The sequence below is a fragment of the Lepidochelys kempii genome, chromosome 2 (genome assembly GCF_965140285.1).
Source record: "Lepidochelys kempii isolate rLepKem1 chromosome 2, rLepKem1.hap1, whole genome shotgun sequence".
NCBI lineage: Eukaryota > Metazoa > Chordata > Testudines > Cheloniidae > Lepidochelys > Lepidochelys kempii.
Window position 1 is genome coordinate 272,214,077 of NC_136381.1, and position 14,819 is coordinate 272,228,895.

Consider the following 14,819-nt stretch of genomic DNA (forward strand, 5'->3'; position numbering starts at 1 on the left):
CCCCCCACACAAATTCACTCTCCTGCTGGTGATAGCCCATCCAAAGTGACAACTCTTTACACAATGTGCATGACAATCAAGTTGGGCTATTTCCTGCACAAATCATATTCTCTGTGTATATTTAAAGCCTGCTGCAGTTTCCACGATATGCATCTGATGAAGTGAGCTGTAGCTCACGAAAGCTTATGCTCTAATAAATTGGTTAGTCTCTAAGGTGCCACAAGTCCTCCTTTTCTTTTTGCACCAACACTGCGGGGGTGGGAATTAGGCGTGTGAGTTTGCTGAGGCCCTCAGGGCAGGTGAGGGTGCCCAGCTGTTTGCACCTGTGTAACCCAAGACCCAGGAGGGGGGTGAGACCAGGTGACACCTTTGGCCCGGAAGCGAGACAAAGAGAAGGAGGAGGAGCAACGGGGGGGGGTGGTCGGGGAGTCGGGTCGCTGGAAGTTGGCAGTCTGGGTCATAGGCCCTGACTCCGTGGGTGCTCCGGGGCTGGAGCACCCACGGGGAAATATTAGTGGGTGTTCTGCAGCCCCCGGCAGCCAAGTTCCCCTCACCCCCCACCCCACCTGAGCGCACCACGTCCCCGCTCCTCCGCCTACCTCCCAGCGCTTCCCCTCGGCCACCGCCAAACAGCTGGGGGGGGCGGGGAGCGGGAACGTGGCACGTTCAGGGGAGGAGGCGAGGAAGAAGCGGGGTCGGGGTGGGGATTTGGGGAAGGGGTTGGAATAGGGGCAGGGAGGGGGGGAGTTGGGACGGGGACTTTGGGGAAGGGATGGGACGAGGCGGGGCAGGGGTGGGGCCATCCTACCAAATGGATGGAAAGTAAAAAATCCATGGCAATCGACATACTACACTGACTCTGGTGGGAGACTGTGCCTCACACCCTCAAAGAAACTGAGGAACCACCTGATCAGCATCCTGTACAGCAAACAGGAGCAGATCAAGAATGAGCTCTCCAAACTGGAGACTCTCATACAAAACCAGCCTTCCACACAAACTACAGCGTGGCTGGACTTTACAAAAACGAGACAAGCCATTTACAATGCACACTTCACTTCTCTACGGAGAAAAGAGGACAGTAAACTATCTGAGCTCCTATATGCCACAGGGGGCTACAACGGTAGTACCCTCAACTTTCCTAACAATACTGTTAATCTATCCAACCACATACGTAGCCCGGCAGAAGAGTCTGTCCTATCTCTGGGACTCTCTTTCTGCCCCACCACCTCCATGAACGTGATACGGTTCTGCGGTGATCAGGAAGCTTTTGTCGTCTCTGACTCAAGGAATATTTTCAACACACCACTGAACCCTGCACTGACCCACAGGAACCCTCCTACCGACACTACAAGAAGAATTCTGCGTGGGCTCCTCCTGACGGTCAAAATGACAGACTGGACTTCTACACAGAGTGCTTCAGCAGACATGCACAGGCTGAAATTGTGAACAATCAGCATCACTTGCCCTATAACCTCAGCCATACAGAACGCAACACCATCCACAGCCTCAGAAACAACTCGGACATTAGAATCAAAAGGGCTGACAAAGAAGGTGCTGTCGTCATCATGAATAGGTCGGATTATGAACAGGAGGCTGCCAAGCAACTCTCCAACACCACATTCTACAGGCCACTATCCTCTGATCCCACTGAGGAGTACCAAAAGAAACTACACCATCTGCTCAAGAAACTCCCTGCTATAGCACAGGAACATATCTACACAGACACACCCCCAAAGCCCCGACCAGGGGTACTGTATCTGCTACCCAAGATCCATAAGCCTGGGAATCCTGGACGCCCCACCATCTCAGGCATTGGCACCCTGACAGCAGGATTATCTGGCTATTTGGACTCTCTCCTCAGGCCCTACGCTACCAGCACTCCTAGCTATCTTCGAGACACCACCAACTTCCTGAGGAAACGACAATGCATTGGGGATCTTTCTGAAAACACCATCCTGGCCACCATGGATAGAGAAGCTCTCTAAACCAACATTCCACACAAAGATGGACTACAAGCTGTCAAGAACACTATCCCCGATAATGTCACGGCTAACCTGGTGGCTGAACTTCGTGACTTTGTCCTTACCCATAACTATGTTACATTTGGGGACAATGTTTACCTTCAAATCAGCAGCACTACTATGGGTACCCGCATGGCCCCACAGTATGCCAACATTTTTATGGCTGACTTAGAACAGCGCTTCCTCAGCTCTCGTCCCCTAACGCCCCTACTCTACTTGCGCTATATTGATGACATCTTCATCATCTGGACCCATGGAAAAGAAGCCCTTGAGGAATTCCACCAGGATTTCAACTATTTCCATCCCACCATCAGCCACAGCCTGGACCAGTCCACACAAGAGATCCACTTCCTGGACACTACAGTGCAAATGAGTGATGGTCACATAAACACCACCCCATACCAGAAACCTACTGACCGCTATTCCTACCTACATGCCTCCAGTTTTCACCCAGACCACGCCACACAATCCATTGTCTACAGCCAAGCCCTAATATACAACTGCACTTGCTCCAATCCCTCAGACAGAGACAAACACCTACAGGATCTCTATCAAGCATTCTTAAAACTACAATACCCACCTGAGGAAGTGAGGAAACAGATTGACAGAGCAAGATGGGTACTCAAAGTCACTTACTACAGGACAGGCCCAACAAGGAAAATAACAGAACGCCACTAGCCATCACCTTCAGCCCGCAACTAAAACTTCTCCAACGCATCATCAAGGATCTGGATATTAGGAAAAACTTTTTCACGAAGAGGGTGGTGAAACACTGGAATGCGTTACCTAGGGAGGTGGTAGAATCTCCTTCCTTAGAGGTTTTTAAGGTCAGGCTTGACAAAGCCCTGGCTGGGATGATTTAACTGGGAATTGGTCCTGCTTCGAGCAGGGGGTTGGACTAGATGACCTCCTGGGGTCCCGTCCAACCCTGATATTCTATGATTCTATGATCTACAGCCTACCCTGGAAAATGATCCCTCACTCTCCCAGACTTGGGAGGCAGGCCAGTCCTCACTTACAGACAGCCCCCCAACCTGAAGCAAATACTCACCAGCAACCATACACCACACAACAGAAGCACTAACCCAGGAACCTATCCTTCACTGACTAGGGGTCCTATAAAGGTAGCAGCCAGTCAGGCAGCGGCACAGACAGCTGCAGCAGCACAGGAGCTAGCAAACAGAGCTGTAAACAGGGGAGTTTGAGTGGGAGTTTGAAAGGGGAGTTTGTCTTGTGGTGCTTGTGTGGGGTTTGGTTTTGCTGTGGGTGGTGGTGTTTTGGTGTGGTTTGTGTTTCCCAGATTAACAGGATTTAGGTGGGAAGGCTAGGACAGATTCAGAGGTGGGAGTGACCCATGTAGCAGATGACACAATGAAGATGACTGGATGTGGAAGCTGTGGTATGTACATGATCCTGGAGGGGGGACCTGGTAAGAGTTTTGTCTGCATGAAATGCCGTCTGATAGAGCTGATGGAGGAAAAGATCAGAGGTTTGGAGATGCAGGTGGAAAGTCTGGTAGAGTTTAGGAAGGGGTTTGAGCAGATTATGGAGCAAAGACATGAGGTATCTGAAGGGAAAAGCTCAGACTTGCAGATGGAAGCAGGACTAGGGAATTCTGAGGGGAGACTGGGTGAGGAAAGTGGTCAGTGGAAGCATGTGACTAAAAGAACTAGGCAGAGGAAAAGACGGGCTAGTGAAGGAGAAATAGAGCTTCAGAATAGGTTTGCAGAGTTGGAAAATGAAGAAGGGGCTCAGCAGGTAGTCACTGAAGGTGACAGGGCAAGGAAGAAGAGAAGAGCGGTTAGTCCTATAGGAAAAGGGGAAGAGTTAATGGAGATTACACCAAATATGAGCCCCAGGAGGATACAGGATGGGTTAAAAAGGATTACAAGGGAGAATGGGAATGGAAAAAACTTGCAGCCAGAGGGAACAGGGGATAGACTAGAGAATAGCACCGTTACTAGGAAAAGGCAGGTCTATGTGATTGGGGACTCTTTATTGAGAAGAATAGATAGGCCTGTAACCAGAGCTGATCCAGAAAATAGGAGGGTGTGCTGTCTTCCAGGTGCTAAGATACGGGATGTAGACCTGAGGTTAAAAAGGATTCTAAAGGGAGCGGGAAAGAATCCCCTAATTATCCTTCATGTGGGAACAAATGATACGGCTAGATTCTCACTGGAAAGTATTAAGGGAGACTATGTTAGGCTGGGGAGGACGCTTAAGGAAATTGAGGCTCAGGTGATCTTTAGTGGGATTCTGCCTGTTCCTAGAGAAGGGCAACAAAGGTGTGACAAGATTATGACTATCAATAGATGGCTTAGGCAGTGGTGCTATAAGGAGGGCTTTGGGATGTATGGCCATTGGGAGGCATTCATGGATAGAGGACAGTTCTCTCGGGATGGACTTCATCTGAGTAGGGAAGGAAATAGACTTCTAGGATGGAGGCTGGCACAACTGATTAAGAGAGCTTTAAACTAGGAATTTGGGGGAGATGGTTGGGAGATGTCCAGGTAATCTCCACGCCAGAATTTAGCATAGAGTGGAAAGAAAATGAAGTAAGAGTGGATACAGCTGTAGGTAGGAGGAAGGGCTGTGTAGATACAAGTCTAATAGGTTATACTGGTAGTAAAATAACCGTGCCTAATAGGGTACAGAATGTGAGTGAGGCCAAACAGCAAAAATTAAGATGTTTGTACACTAATGCAAGGAGCCTAGGTAACAAAATGGAGGAACTAGAGTTACTGGTGCAGGAAGTGAAACCAGATATTCTAGGTATAACAGAGACCTGGTGGAATAGTCGTCATGACTGGGCTACAGGTATTGAAGGGTATGTGCTGTTTAGGAAAGACCGAAATAAAGGTAAAGGTGGTGGAGTAGCCCTGTATATCAATAATGAGATAGAATGTAAAGAAATAAGAAGCGATGAAATGGATATGACTGAGTCTGTCTGGGCAATAATTAAATTGGGGAAGAAAGCTATTAGAGCCTCCCCTGGGATAGTGCTTGGGGTGTGCTATAGACCGCCGGGATCTAATTTGGATATGGATAGAGGCCTTTTTAATGTTTTTAATAAAGTAAATACTAATGGAAACTGTGTGATCATGGGAGACTTTAACTTCCCAGATATAGACTGGAGGATGAGTGCTAGTAATAATAATAGGGCTCAGATTTTCCTAGATGCGATAGCTGATGGATTCCTTCAACAAGTAGTTGCTGAACCGACTAGAGGGGATGCCATTTTAGATTTGGTCTTGGCGAGTAATGAGGATCTCATAGAGGAAATGGTTGTAGGGGATAATCTTGGCTCAAGTGATCATGAGCTAATTCAGTTCAAACTGAATGGAAGGATTAACAAAAATAAATCTGCAACTAGGGTTTTTGATTTCAAAAGGGCTGACTTTCAAAAATTAAGGAAATTAGTTAGGGAAGTGGATTGGACTGAAGAATTTATGGGTTTAAAGGTAGAGGAGGCCTGGGATTATTTTAAATTAAAGCTGCAGAAGCTATCGGAAGCCTGCATCCCAAGAAAGGGGAAAAAATTCATAGGCAGGAGTTGTAGACCAAGCTGGATGAGCAAGCATCTTAGAGAGGTAATTAAGAAAAAGCAGAAAGCATATAGGGAGTGGAAGAAGGGAGGGATCAGTAAGGAAAGCTACCTTATTGAGGTCAGAATATGTAGGGATAAAGTGAGACAGGCTAAAAGTCAAGTAGAGTTGGACCTTGCAAAGGGAATTAAAACCAATAGTAAAAGGTTCTATAGTCATATAAATAGGAAGAAAACAAAGAAAGAAGAAGTGGGACCGCTAAAAACTGAGGATGGAGTGGAGGTCAAGGATAATCTAGGCATGGCCCAATATCTAAACAAATACTTTGCCTCAGTCTTTAATAAGACTAAAGAGGATCTTAGGGATAATGGTAGCATGATAAATGGGAATGAGGATATGGAGGTAGACATCACCATATCTGAGGTAGAAGCGAAACTCAAACAGCTTAATGGGGCTAAATCGGGGGGCCCAGATAATCTTCATCCAAGAATATTAAAAGAATTGGCACAAGAAATTGCAAGCCCATTAACAAGAATTTTTAATGAATCTGTAAATTCAGGGGTTGTACCATATGATTGGAGAATTGCTAACATAGTTCCTATTTTTAAGAAAGGGAAAAAAAGTGATCCAAGTAATTATAGGCCTGTTAGTTTGACATCTGTAGTATGCAAGGTCTTGGAAAAAATTTTGAAGGAGAAGGTAGTTAAGGACATTGAAGTCAATGGTAAATGGGACAAAATACAACATGGTTTTACAAAAGGTAGATCGTGCCAAACCAACCTGATTTCCTTCTTTGAGAGAGTAACAGATTTTTTAGATAAAGGAAACGCAGTGGATCTAATTTATTTAGATTTTAGTAAGGCGTTTGATACTGTGCCACATGGGGAATTATTAGTTAAATTGGATAAGATGGGCATCAATAGGAAAATTGAAAGGTGGATAGGGAATTGGTTAAAGGGGAGACTACAACGGGTCCTACTGAAAGGTGAACTGTCAAGTTGGAGGGAGGTTACCAGTGGAGTTCCTCAAGGATCAGTTTTGGGACCAATCTTATTTAATCTTTTTATTACTGACCTGGGCACAAAAAGTGGGAGTGTGCTAATAAAGTTTGCAGATGATACAAAGCTGGGAGGTATTGCTAATTTAGAGAAGGACAGGGATACCCTACAGGAGGATCTGGATGACCTTGTAAACTGGAGTAATAGGAATAGGATGAAATTTAATAGTGAGAAGTGTAAGGTCATGCATTTAGGGATTAATAACAAGAATTTTAGTTATAAGCTAGGGACGCATCAACTAGAAGTAACGGAGGAGGAAAAGGACCTTGGAGTATTGGTTGATCATAGGTTGACTATGAGCTGCCAATGTGATATGGCTGTGAAAAAAGCTAATGTCGTCTTGGGATGCATCAGGAGAGGTATTTCCAGTAGGGATAAGGAGGTTTTAGTACCATTATATAAGGCACTGGTGAGACCTCACCTGGAATACTGTGTGCAGTTCTGGTCTCCCATGTTTAAGAAGGATGAATTCAAACTGGAACAGGTACAGAGAAGGGCTACTAGGATGATCCGAGGAATGGAAAACTTGTCTTATGAAAGGAGACTCAGGGAGCTTGGCTTGTTTAGCCTAACTAAAAGAAGGTTGAGGGGAGATATGATTGCTCTCTATAAATATATCAGAGGGATAAATACCAGAGAGGGAGAGGAATTATTTAAACTCAGTACCAATGTGGACACAAGAACAAATGGATATAAACTGGCCACTAGGAAATTTAGATTAGAAATTAGACGAAGGTTTCTAACCATCAGAGGAGTGAAGTTTTGGAATAGCCTTCTGAGGGAAGTAGTGGGGGCAAAAGATCTATCTTGCTTTAAGATTAAACTCGATAAGTTTATGGAGGAGATGGGATGATGGGATAACATGATTTTGGTAATTAAATATTCATGGTAAATAGGCCCAATGGCCTGTGATGGGTTTTTAGATGGGGTAAGATCCAAGTTACCTGGGAAAGAATTTTCTGTAGTATCTGGCTGATGAATCTTGCCCATATGCTCAGGGTTTAGCTGATCGCCATATTTGGGGTCGGGAAGGAATTTTCCTCCAGGGCAGATTGGAAGGCCCTGGAGGTTTTTCGCCTTCCTCTGTAGCATGGGGCATGGGTCACTTGCTGGAGGATTCTCTGCTCCTTGAGGTCTTCAAACTACAATTTGAGGACTTCAATAGCACAGATATAGGTGTGAGGTCTTTTTTAGGAGTGGTGGGTGAAGTTCTGTGGCCTGCATTGTGCAGGAGGTCAGACTAGATGATCATAATGGTCCCTTCTGACCTAAATATCTATGAATCTATGAATCTATGAATCTATCCCTGTAAAAAGCCCTGTTGCCTACTCTGTCCCTATATCTACTCTAGTGACACCATCATAGGACCCAAGCACATCAGCCACACCATCGGGGCTCATTCACCTGCACACCTACCAATGTGATCTATGCCATCATGTGCCAGCAATGCCCCCCTGCCATGTACATTGGCCAAACTGGACAGTCTCTATGTAAAAGAATCAATGGACACAAATCTGGCATCAGGAATGGTAACATACCAAAGCCAGTAGGAGAACACTTCAATCTCCCTGGACATGCAGTAACAGATTTCAAAGTAGCCATCCTTCAACAAAAAAAAACTTCAAAAACAGACTTCAAAGAGAAACTGCAGAGCTACAATTCATTTGCAAACTTAATACCATTCATTTGGGCTTGAATACAGACTGGCTCACTACAAAAGCAGTCTTCCCTCTCTTGGTATGGACACCTCCTCCTCAGTCATTGGGGGTGGACCACATCCACCCTGACTGAATTGGCCTTGTCAACACTGGTTCTCCACTTGTAAGGTAACTCTCTTCGCTTCCTGTGTCAGTATATTTATGCCTGTATCTGTAATTTTCACTCCATGCATCTGAAGAAGTGGGTTTTTTTACTCACAAAAGCTTATGCCCAAATAAATTGGTTAGTCTTTAAGGTGCCACCGGACTCCTCGTTTTTATTTCAAGCCCTAGCGTCTACATGGGGAACCAATATTTACTAATGGGTTCTTCAATCTAGATGAGAAAGGTCTAAATTATTCAACGGCTGGAAGCAGAATCTAGACAGACTCAGAATGAAAACAAGGTGTAAATTTATACTGGTGAGAATAATTAACCCTTGGAACAATTTACCCACGGTGTTGGTGGATTCTCTATCACTGCTAGTGTTTAAATGAAGATGGGATGTTTGTCTAAAAGCTCTGCTCTAGGAATTATTTGGGGCATGTTCTAGGGCCTGTGCTATACCAGGGATGGTTAATGGGTTTGTGGGGCCCTGGGCCAAAGCAAGTGGGGGCCCCTCCCCACCCCTTCTGCCTGCAGTCCCCCCCTTAGCACTCCTGCTGGGGAAATGGGGTTGAGGCACGGGGGCTTGCCCGCCCACCCACCCAGCGCTCCTGGCAGGGAGCTGGGTCAGAGCACAAGGGCTTCCCCTACTCCTCAGCAGGAGCACTAGACAGGCGAAGCAGATCTGGGCATGGGGGCCCCCCCAGTTGGCTCCTGGGCATGGGCCCCATTGGCCCATCTGACACTGTGCTATACAGAAGGTCAGACTGGATGATCACAATGGTCCAGTCGGACCTTGGAAACTACAAAAGCCAGGCAGTACAAAGTTAAGGTACACACCACCCGCACAATACAACTCTTGTACCCACCCTTGTACTGCTCCAGAACCCCCTGGACACCCCCTCAATGCTCCAACCCCCTCCAACCACGCCTACGTGTTCCAAGTCCCCACCACTTCTCCAACAGTCCCTCCATAACGTCATTGCTTGAGCTGCACCATACAGCCCCTCTGCTAACCCCTCCCAAGCAGTCACTGACCAGTCAGCCCACTAGCTACAGCAGGCATCATGCTACTGGTTAGAGCAGGCACCAGGAGTCAGAGCCCAGGGTGAGAAGCAGAGACGAGTCCAAAGTCAGGGGTCAGAACCGGATTCTCTGCAGCGAGCCAAGCCAGGGCTGGATCAAGCAGCCATAGGTACAGGTTTTAAGTGGCCACTGACTAGCGCTGACTGAGGTTGTGCTTAAGGCTGCTGAGTCTGCAGACCAATCAGGTGGTGTAGCCAATTAGGTCACCTACTCCAGATGAGCTGGGTGCATTAGGTTGCCTGGAGACTGGCTCTGCTGCAGGCCTTGATTTCTGACACCAACTCCATCCTCCACCTTGCCACTCCATGCCCCGCTGCTGGGCCATGAGACAGTGGTGGGCTGGGAGGGGTTCATGTGCCAGCAGGAGGCAGAAAAGTGGCAATACAGAGTCCCTACTCCAAATCCGGACCTCGTGTATGGGAAAGGGGTTCTCACAGCCATCTGCAGCACAGCAGACTCAATGAGGTGTGAAGTGGCCCATTCATCTCAGTGAGATGTTCTCAAATGAATGAGAACACCCCATGAAGATGGGCACTGCCAGAAAGAATCGCTCTCAGAGATGCAAACTGCTCCAATTCGCTCCATGTGTGTTCTCACCCTTTCTGCAGTGTCCCAGCTCTGGGGGGCCTGTGTCAAGCCCTGAGCATGCCTGTCTTCAGCTCCTAACCCCACCGCAGCAATGTGCACCTGTGTTACACACTGACTGTGCTCATTCTTGGTTCCCCATCCCAGACTCAACACTGTAGGGCTATGTGTGAAGGGGGACCGAAATGGGGGGTATGAATGCGAAGCGGTTTGGAGGCAGAGCTGAAGCCTCCCCCCACATTCCCCACTGCATAGCTCTGACACCCCTCCCTTGCTTTCCCTCCTCCACCCTGTCACAGCATGAAGGGGAGTCAGGGCCCTGCACCCCCACTTCCGGCGATTCACGTGACTCCCAGCCAGCCAGTAGAACAGAAGGTTTATGTGAGCATTGGCCTGTTAAACCCAGGGTTGTGAGTTCAATCCTCAAGGGGGCCATTTAGGGATTTGGGCCAAAAATTGGGGCTTGGTCCTGCTTTGAGCAGGGGGTTGGACTAGATGATCTCCTGAGGTCCCTTCCAACCCTGAGATTCTATGATTCTATGATTAGAGACGACAGGAACACAGTTCAAACCAGATCTTGCAGGCATAAACAGGACCCCTTAGTCAGGCCCTTCTGGGGGGCAGGGAGATTAGATCCCAGTCTTGGGGCTCCCTCCTCTTCCCCAGCCAACTCCCCAAAACTGGAAACTCCTCCAGCCGTCTCACCCAGCCTCTCCCCAGCTCCTCTCCCAGCCTTTGTCCAGTTTCCCAGGCAGAAGGTGTCACTTCGCCCCAACCCCCCTCCTGGCTCAGGTTACAGGCTCAGGTATCTCCCTCAAGGGAAGTCTCCCATCCCCAGTGAAACTCCCCTGCAACATCCCCAGGTCAAATCCACCCCACTCCCTGCTGCGTCACAGACCCACTGCACTGCTCTGATCTCTCCGTTCCTCCTAGAAGCAGCAGCCAGAGGTAGGGGGAACTTGGAGCCCTTGTTCCACTGCCAGGGACAGCACGGGGCAGGTGGTGAAGGTGAGCCCCTTAGTGCCCTTCCTTGGCCTGGTGGAGCAACTGTGGAGGAGGAGTAACGGTGGAGGAGGGAGGCTATTAGTAGGGAAGTAAGGGTCCAGGGCACAGATGGCTTGGCTTCCCTTCCCCTCCCACCTCACTGGAGGGGAAGGTGTCAACACTTTGGAGCTCCCAGACAGCAAAGGTCCCTTTGAGGATGAGCCCTTATTAATTGAGGGATCGTAGAAAAACTTTTTTTTTTTTTGGTTTCAGAGTAACAGCCCTGTTAGTCTGTATTCGCAAAAAGAAAAGGAGGACTTGTGGCACCTTAGAGACTAACCAATTTATTTGAGCATGAGCTTTCGTGAGCTACAGCTCACTTCATCGGATGCAAAGCTGAAGGCATGAACTGGGTTTCAAAAGCATAATGTATGATAGTGCCTTGCACAAACAAGGGTGGTTGGATGCAGGTGAGCTGGCCCTGCCTCAGCCCCAAGGGTGAAGATTGCAAAGGGCCAGAATCCCACACCCTGCAACTTCCCAACTTCTCCACACTCCCTAGCTCTGCAACAAAATCATTTTATGCATCTGAAGCTTTGAGTAGCTCATGTTAGTGCGACTGTGTATCAGGGAAAAGAACAAGGAGTACTTGTGGCACCTTTAAGACTAACAAATTTATTTGAGCATGAGCTTTTGTGGGCTAAAGCTCACTTCATCGGATGCATGTAGTAGAAAATACAGTAGGAAGATATGTGTGTGTGTGTATATATATATATACATACACACACATACACACAGAGAACATGAAAAAATGGGGGTTGCCATACCAACTCTAATGAGAGTAATCGATTTAGGTGGGCTGTTATCAGCAGGAGAAAGAAAACTTTTGTAGTGATAATCAGGATAGCCAATTTCAAACAGTTGACAAGAAGGTGTGAGTAACAGTAGGGGGAAAATTAGCAAGGGGAAATAGTTTTTAGTTAGTCTAATGACTCATCCACTCCCAGTCTTTATTCAAGCCTAATTTAATGGTGTCCAGTTTGCAAATTAATTCCAGTTCTACAGTTTCTCATTGGAGTCTGTTTTCCCTGGACTAAATGACCCAGCCATTTGCTTTCCTTTGGTCACTTATTGTTCAAGAAACATGTGAAGATTATGCGTCACATTTAAGTTTTTCTAACGACCTAGTAGCATCTTTCATCTTCCCTGTGACTAGTTAATGCTAATTTCCCTGCCACTAATTCAGTGGTTCCCAAACTTTAACCACCAGTGAACCCCTTTCACTAAAATGTCAAGTCTTGCAAACCCCCTCCTAAAAATGAATATTTCCAGGGATTTTCTTCTTTACCTGAGTATAAATTATAAAAGCAGTGATCTTGGAAATATAAAATTTGTTTTTATGCCATGCTTATTACACACTATTTATTATTATTATTATTTATCATTACAGTATTTTTATTACATTATGAAAACAGAAACACTCTTTGAAGATTTCACTTTCGTAGCTTGTATCACTTTGAATAAGCCTGTTATAAGACAAGGCTCCTAGGTTTCATCCAGGAGTATCAGATGTGAAACCGCATGAAGGGATTTAAGAAGCCAACTCAAAGAGTTCCTCCTACACAAGCATCCAGGGCTTGAGCAGTCCAGACAAACAAACAAAGCTTAAACTTGTTCTTCGTAATAATTTAAAAAACAAGACTAGCTGCCTATTTAATTTTAGAAACAGCAAAAAATATCTACCTCCCTTTCCATTTCTTATAAGGAGTCTTGAAGTTTAAATCTCCTCAGTGTGATGGATATGTTTGCTTTGATCTGCTTAGCTCTTGGAAGTCCAGGGGCTCCGGGGTACTGGCCCTATACTGCCTGGGGTCCCTAGGACAATTCTGTCCACCATTAGGGAATTTTTTTTCCCCGAGAACCCCCTTGTAGTAGGGTGGACACCCGCTCAGGCCCAGAGGGGTTTAAGATAGCCTTGGGAGAGGGTTGGGGCAGGGGAAGAGCTGGGCTGATTGGCAGAGCAGCTGCAGCTGGGGGCCACGCCCCAAACAGACCCAGCGGGCCTTATAAAAGCCAATGAAGCCAAGAGCAAATGAGTACCCTCCCCCCACTTCTGAGACAGACTGACTGACTGACCTGGCTGTAGAGACCTGAATAGAGGACCCAGTTTGGAGTAGAGCTGGGGAAAGCCCCAGGCTGCAGGCCTGGGAAGGCCTATTAGGTATAGGGGTTGCAGGGGCAGCCTTATTGGGATCCAGGAAGAGGCAGCAGGTCTAAAACCAACCTTGCCAGCAATGAGTGGCTCACGCTGCAGTCTGCCCCAGGGCACGGGGGCTAACTGGTGACTAGCAGGAGCCTCTGACTGAGGTGTGTGTGTGGGGGGGGTTCCCCTGGGAGGGGGAGACCCAGAACTGGGGGGTACTGCCAGGGGGCAGTATGCAGTGAAAGGGGGCACTGAGGTCCTGGGAGGGACATGGGAACCAGCAGCAAGGCAAGACACCAGCCTGAAAAAGGCGCTCTGGAGGCTGGAATGTTAATTCCCTGAGATGACCAGCAGGAGGCGCTGCTATGAGTCTGCATCCAGTTACACCCTTGTAACATTTTGCAAACCCCCAGGGGTTCATGAACCCCAGTTTGGGAACCCCTGGACTAATTCTAAGGTAAAAACAGAGTCTGCTTGGGCAGCCATAGCACATCCCCTTGAGCCACACCGATCCTCTGCCAGCCAAGCCTATGGCTGCCAGCAGATGCCCGTGTCTCACGAGACGTGTGCATTTCACTCTTTGGTGTGTCATTAGCTCAAGCTGACAAGAAGCAACAAAGGTTAGCTCCAGTAACTTTCCCAGTACTGCATCCCCAGGGGGCAAAAGGTGCCCGGCACTAGCAGATATAAATCCCAAGGGCTGAGATCAGTTATGGGAGGATCAGAATGACCATTTGAGCCCTAGACAAACGATCTTATAAGAACCAGATGATTTTGGGGGATTGTATCTCAGGAGCTCTGTGCTCAAATGACCCCAAATCTGGATCACTAATCCCACTCTGCATCCCCATGAGGCACAAAAAAAGTCACGCCTATCCAAGTTAGCAGATGGATTTTGGAGCATTTGGAATACTTATTCAGCAAGCAAGTCCTAGACACCTGTAGCAGAACTGTCAGGGTGCTATAATTAATCTTGGCTCAGAGAACATAGACATGTGATCCTGCTGCATGCCTCTTGCAGCTGCACAAGCCAAGGTTGAGCCAGGCACCTCCCGGAGCAGACGGCGACAGGAGTGAGCGACTGGGCTCCCAGCTGCACAACACAAAGTGCCACACGTCCAGCGTAACCAAGAACTGAAGAGCTTTTTGAGCAGAAACACCCCTCCCCAGCAAAACATCCCCAGGTCCTTCCTGGATTAAATTAACATCACTTCTCTGGCACCAGCCAGGCTTCACCAAGGGCCACTTCCAGGGGTGGCAGGTTTGTAGAAATTTTGGTGGTGCCCAGAACCTGCCCCTGTCCAAACTCCGCCCCCCAAACTCCACCCCTTAGCTGCACAAGGCTCTGGGGTGGGACTTTGGGTGGTGGAGGAGGTCTGGGGTACAGGCTCTGGGAGGGAGTTTGGGGATGGGAGGGGGTGCAGGGGTGAGGCTGCAGATGAGGGGGTTGGGGTATGGGAGGGGCTCAGGGCTCTGTCTGGGGCTGGGAATGAGGGGTTTGGGGTGTGGGAGGGGCTCAGGGTGAAAATAGGAGT